The sequence below is a fragment of the Vulpes vulpes genome, chromosome 11 (genome assembly GCF_048418805.1).
Source record: "Vulpes vulpes isolate BD-2025 chromosome 11, VulVul3, whole genome shotgun sequence".
NCBI lineage: Eukaryota > Metazoa > Chordata > Mammalia > Carnivora > Canidae > Vulpes > Vulpes vulpes.
Genome location: NC_132790.1, coordinates 59,613,937 through 59,620,459, shown reverse-complemented (window position 1 = coordinate 59,620,459; position 6,523 = coordinate 59,613,937). Strand labels below are relative to the sequence as shown.

The 6,523-nt window shown below is 44.4% G+C and overlaps 1 pseudogene; it reads left to right on the top strand.

Moving 5' to 3' along the window:
• Positions 1–258: 258 nt before the first annotated feature.
• LOC112921526 (syntaxin-6 pseudogene) lies at positions 259–3,586 on the top strand (annotated as a pseudogene).
• Positions 3,587–6,523: the final 2,937 nt, after the last annotated feature.

Here is a 6,523-nt window from a genome sequence, read left to right as displayed (position 1 = left end):
GTATCTAAAGAACTGAGCATGCCATCTTCTGGCACCTGTGCTTACCATAGTCCTGGCAGGGTGGGAGGCAGGCGAGGGGGCCAGCATCGGAGTAGGGGACCATCTGCAGGGTGACAGAGTGCTGGACCCACGGTGGCCCCGTGTACCCATACGCTCAGCCAGGCCTGTGCACACCAGCTGCTCTGGGATCCCCAGGCTGAGGAGGCAGTGGCTGGGGAAGGCTGGTGAGGTCAGCAGAAAGAGGATCAGAGGCCACAGATGCCCTGTGCACAGAGCAGGCATGAGGCAGCTAGAAGCTGGGACCCTGTGTCTACGGAAGACCCCTACTTTATGGTGAAAGGAGAGGTACAGAAGGCAGTCCACACTGCTCAGGGATTATTTGAGAAATGGACAGAGCTCTTCCAGCACCCCTCCACAGCTAGGAGGCAAGAAATCAGTTGGACCGCCATCAAGCTGAGAAACAACCTCTCGAGCATGGAGTGGAATCAAGAGGACCTTGAGATCATCAGCATGGTTGAAGCAAATTCTCGAAAATTCAACCTCAACGTGACTGAATTGAGTATAAGAAAAACCTTTATCCAAGTACTCGGCCAGTTGTCAGGGACATGAAGGATCAGATGTGAACTTCATCTGTGCAAGCATTAGCTGAAGAAAAACTAGACAGGCACTGCTAGGGGACAGTGGTGGCCCGAACTTGAGCTGGAACAACAGAGAAATACAGATGCCTCAACTCTGAGCTCCAGTTGGCCAGCTCCCATTTCACTGAGGAGCAGCAGGCACAGCAACAGTGGGTCTGGAACAGCAGGATGAGCAGTTGGAGCGGGTCTCTGGCAGCACAGGGGTGCTGAAGTCCCAGCGCATTAGAGGGGAGCTGGAGGAACAGGCTGTATATAGATTCCTTGAGCGGATTCCTGGAGTGTTGCTGAGAATGGGAACCTCAGACAGACAGGGTTCTGTAAACTCCCTGGAGATTTGGGCATCGAAGAGGGTAGGCCATAAACTGACTTCATTTTATCATCCCATGACTCCTCTGCTCCATCAAACAGAACTTCTTGCTCTGCATCTTAAACTTTAACTTAACTTTTAAAAGTGTAAATTTAATTTCAATTAAAAAAAAAAACTTCCATTTTGGAAGAATGGCAAAATTTTACTAAAAGTGATGTAGCACTGCAAGGGCCATTATGAGCAACATTCCACTTAAACAAGACTGCTCACTTAAGAAACTGGCACTTGAGAGATGCACAAGGGATTCCAAGCTGAATAAACAAAATAGAATACCTACTTTAATTGATATGCAGAAACTTCCTAAAGGCTTCAAGATTCCAAAATAGCCTCACTAAAAGACTCATCACAAAAGGCTAATGAAAGAGTAAAAAGGCAAGGGAAGGGAGAAGAAATGGGTAGGAAATATCAGAAAGGGAGACAGAACATGGAAGACTCCTAACTCTGGGAAACAAACTAGGGCGGTGGAAGGGGAGGAAGGCGGAGGGTGGGGGTGACTGGGTGACGGGCACTGAGGGGGGCACTTGATGGGATGAGCACTGGGTGTTATTCTGTATGTTGGCAAATTGAACACCAATAAAAAATAAATTTATTATTATAAAAAAAAGGCAATAAGTACCAAAAATGCAAAGTGAGGATAGCCAATGTGATTCCTACCACTTCCCTGCAATCTCTTTTCACCTGAGTGCTCACATTTTACTAAGTTCTCTGTCTGAACTGCCTTTCTCCCCTGAAGAGGCTACTAAACAGTTACCCTTTAAGATTTATTTATTCATTTTAGAGAGAGAGGGAGAGCATGTGAGCGGGCACAGAGGGAGAGGCAGAGGGAGAGGGAGAGAAACACTCAAGCAGACTCCCTGCTGAATGGGGAGCCCCACGCTGGGTTGGATCATGACCTGAGCTGAAATTAAGAGTCAGAAATTAACTGACTCAGCCACTCAAACACCCCTAGACAAACCCTCCCAGGTATCCTCATTCAAAGTTACAGAATTGCAGGGGTGCCCAGATGGCTCAGTGGTTAAGCATCTGCCTTTGGCTCAGGGTGTGATCCTGGAGTCCCGGGATCAAGTCCCACATCGGGCTCCCTGCATGGAGCCTGCTTCTCCCTCTGCCTGTGTCTCTGCCTCTCTGTGTCTCTCATGAATAAATAATCTTTCAAACCAAAACAAAGTTACTGAATTTCCTACACCTATAGAGGAAACTCAAAAGTTTTTGAAGAGTGTGGAGTCGCCACCCAGGCCTGTGACTCTGGGCTGCCAGATCTCTATCAGCTTGTGCACTTGTTGGCAGGTCCTTGGGAAGCCCAGGTGGATTCAGAAAGCAAATGAATTCGAGTGATGAATTAGAGATCCTCAACCAGAAGTGGCTGGCAGAATTTTTTTATAGGCCATTGCTAGAGTCTTAACTGCTTGCACTGATTGGTGTGTAAAACAAACATGCAGACAAAATAAAGATAAATCTGTGGCAGGTTTTAGAGCCCTTTTGGAAGGCCTTTTTCTATGGCATGTGGGGTTCCATACAATAAATCAGGTCACCCAGCCTGCCCTTTCTGTAAATGGACCATCTCCTGAAATCAGTAGTTGAAAATAAGGCAGGAGGCCACTGCCTGATTGAACTGTGACCATAGATGAGCAATTTGAAAGGACCCTGAGCAAGATCACAAAAATCCATCAAGCTAATGGCTTCATGGCTATAACATCTTCAAGGCCACAAACTCAAAATAACACCTCTCCCACTGCACTCTCCTAGGGCTCCATTATCAGAAAAACGCTGGTCCAAAGAGTAATGCCTCAGGTATAAGACACTGAGACTCTGGAAAAGAGATTGTCCTCAAAGGTCCTATGTGAATTCTCAAATGTCCTCATGTCTACCTTCAAAGGAGGGACCCCATAGGGGCCCCACCACAGTTGATGGGCTCTAAGGGGTTCTCCAGTAAATTATTGCCAATAATTCTCCTAAATAGCCTAGGGGAAACTAAAATAAAAATTAATGGGATACCTTGTCAAATTCTAGTTGAGAGATGCTTTCTCCTTTGAACCCCACCCTCATAAAACAACAAATCCCTCAGAGTAAAGAGGAAGTTTCCACGGTACAGTCATCTAACAAAGTCCAGAGAGAATCATCACCATCAGTACAAATGGCTCTGGGACCTTTTCCTGAAAAACACTTACTATATGATACAGCCCCAGTCCCCAGGCAGAGATTTTCTGTCTAAATTAAAAGGGCATATGTTGGGCACCTGGGTGGCTCTTTTGGGTAAGTGTTCAACTCTTGATTTCAGCTCAGGTGGCGATCTCAGGATTGTGTAATTGAGGCCCGCTTGGGGTTCCTCTCTCAGCACAGAGTCTCTTTCCCTCTCCCCCTGCCCCTCCCCTCCCTGCTCACTTTGTGTGTGTACCCTCTCTCAATCTCTCTAATAAATAAATAAATCTTTAAAAAAATAAAATATAAAAGGACTATTATATTTTGCCTCCAATGAAGACCTCATATTAGAATTCCTGATCAAGTTTAACCTGATCTTCTATGTTCCTTACAGTCTGCCCTTGACACAGAAGAAGAATTCAAAAACATTCCACTAATTTAATTGAGGTGCCTAAAAACCTGTGGGCTACTTCTTTTTTTAGAGATTTATTTCAGAGACAGAGACAGAGACAGCACAAGTGGAAGGGTCAGAGGTAGAGAGAGAGAATCTCAAGCAGGCTCTGTGTTCAGCATGGAGCTGGATGCAGGGCTACATCCCATGATCCTGAGATCATGACCTGAGCTGAAGCCAGTAGTCAGATGCTTAACTGATTGCACCACTCAGGAACCGCTGTGGCCTACTTCTACTGCTGACGTTGGAAGAATAAAAAGTGCAGAACCTATACAGATTCAGATAGATATAACCAAACCTCCCCCTACATCAATTCAGACCTGAGGCCACACAAAGCCTCACATCCAGAGAAGGCCTAATCGCCCAGGGGCTTGTCATTCCCTGTACCTGTCCCTGCAACATTCCTGATCTTGCTGGATCATAAATCCAATGCACAAGGATAACCGTGTGTCCAGGACTTAAGATCAATTAATAAGACAGTTATTTCCCATTTCCCAGTTATTCTGCACCCAAGGTCCCTATTGTTAGAAGTTCTACTGTTACAGGATTTCTTTTCCTTCAGTGCCCATGGTTCTCGGTCATGCTACTTCAAAGGATGAAGAGGTAGACAAAGGGTGGTGGGCAGCAGAGCAGTTTATTAAGTGATAGTAAAGTTTATTGAGTGATAGTACAAAGTCCCCAAAGAGGGAGGGAACCCAAAAGGGTTGCTGATTTGGCATTTAGATCTAGGGGGTTTTATGGGCTTATTGGTGGGCTATTTTTTTTAATTTTTATTTATTTATGATAGTCACAGAGAGAGAGAGAGAGAGAGAGAGAGGCAGAGACACAGGCAGAGGGAGAAGCAGGCTCCATGCACCGGGAGCCCAATGTGGGATTTGATCCCGGGTCTCCAGGATCGCGCCCTGGGCCAAAGGCAGGCGCCAAACCGCTGCGCCACCCAGGGATCCCCTTGGTGGGCTATTTTAATCTGATTAATCCTCCGTGCACCTGTCACCCAATCAAGCTTTTGTTACTTTGCTTGGAACAACCAACAATACAACTGGACAATCATGCCTCAAGCATTCACTGAAGCCCATTCTTATTTCTCCCAAGTACTTTGTAGGGAAGGAAAAAGTCTTCCTGTACCCTCTAAGATCTCCCAGCTGAACTAATTGAATTTACAGGAGACAGATTAGCAAGAGAAAAAAATGCAAGATTTTATTACATGCTCAAGGAGGCCCAATGATGAAATTGAGGCCCAAAGAAATGACCAAGGTAGGCAGTGTTCATACATTTTAGACAAAGAGGCAATAAATTTGTGAGGAATTTACAGGATAAAGAAAGCAGGTGTTTGGCTGCTTTAATTAGGAGGGAATTTTAAGCAACAGTTGAGGTAATAAATTAGGGGAAAAGTAACGATTTGCTTCTACAGTTTTCACAACTTTAAAGTTCTTGTCTCTGGTGATAAGGATGTCTTTGTATTTCTTAGTACAAAGATGGTATTTTTTATCCAAGAGATTTGTTTCTTGTTTGGAGGGAACAGAGGAGGCTCCAAGTGTTCTTGCACCAGTTGTTTCCTAAGTAACTTTCATTTAAAATAACCAATATACTGGGACACCTGGGTTGCTAGTGGTTGAACCCAGGGTCCTGGGATCAAGTCCTACATCAGACCCCCCAAAGGGAGCCTGCTTCTCCCTCTGCCTACGTCTCTGCCTCTCTCAGTGTGTCTCTCATGAATAGATTAAATAAAGTCTTTAAAAAATAAAATAATCAATATGCCAAAGTGGCTCATTTTAGGGTGGCCTGCCCTTGATCCCTGCAACTTCAAGATTTAAGTACTCCTGTTCTCTAAGAAATCCACCCATTTACGATATGTAGATACCTTCTTGCTGTGGTCCTTTGCCAAAGAGGCGTCCATGTATTTGCTGCAACAGTTAGCTGAAAAGGATGCAAAGTCTCTGAGGAAAAATCACAATTATTTCTAGATATTATTCGTTACCTAGGTCAGAGTCTAAGCCAGCTGTCTCTAAAAAGAATCCAAGTAATCCAGGAATTTTCTAGACCTACAACAAAACCACAGCTTTGTAGATTCCTAGGCCTGGCTGGACGTTGTAGACTGTGGGTTTCTGATTTTTCTCTATCAACTTCTGTACTCTGGCCTACCTAAAATTTCCGTCCCTGAATCCCTTCGTTGAGAAGATAAACATGAGCAGGCTTTTATAAGACTAAAATAAACTCTGTAAGAACTGCCTGCTTTAAAGCTACCTAAGTATTCAAAATCTTTTACTTTATTTGTCCACGAAAGGGATAATCAAGCTTTGGGAATGCTCAGGCAAGAAAGCAGTAATAGACAAAGACCTTTACAGCATACTTGATTCGTTGCCTGTGTATCCTAGTTGTCTTAAGGCTACAGCCTCAGCTACGAGTTAGTGCAAGCTCAGCAGATTTAACCTTAGAAGATGACATTTATTTGCAAACTTCACACATTGTCCAAAGTCTTCTTCAACGTTAAGAAGTTGATGCACTCAACATTTCTCTGCAAGTAACTTCCTATGAGATCCCTCTGCTTTTATTTCCTAATCTACTTAAATGTTGCAACATTACTACCTTTACCTAATGGTGAGCCTCATGACTGAGGGAGTAACGTCCAATTTTAACAGTAAGTCCTGATTTACAAGACACCCCTTAAATGAATCCTCATCGAATCTCGTTCATTGCTGTAGAAATGAAAAAGGGAATTGCTCTGCTGTTTGTGCTGTGACTACCCAGCATGACCTACTCAGAAGGGGAGAGCTCCTGCGAGCTCTACCAACCCAATGAGCAGAGCTCCATGCCTTGACCCAAGTGTGCCAGCTACCAGAAGGACAAACTGTTAATATTTATACTGACAACCATATGCCTTTGGGGTCATTCATAATTTGGAGATGTACTAGAAACAAAGGAGATTTT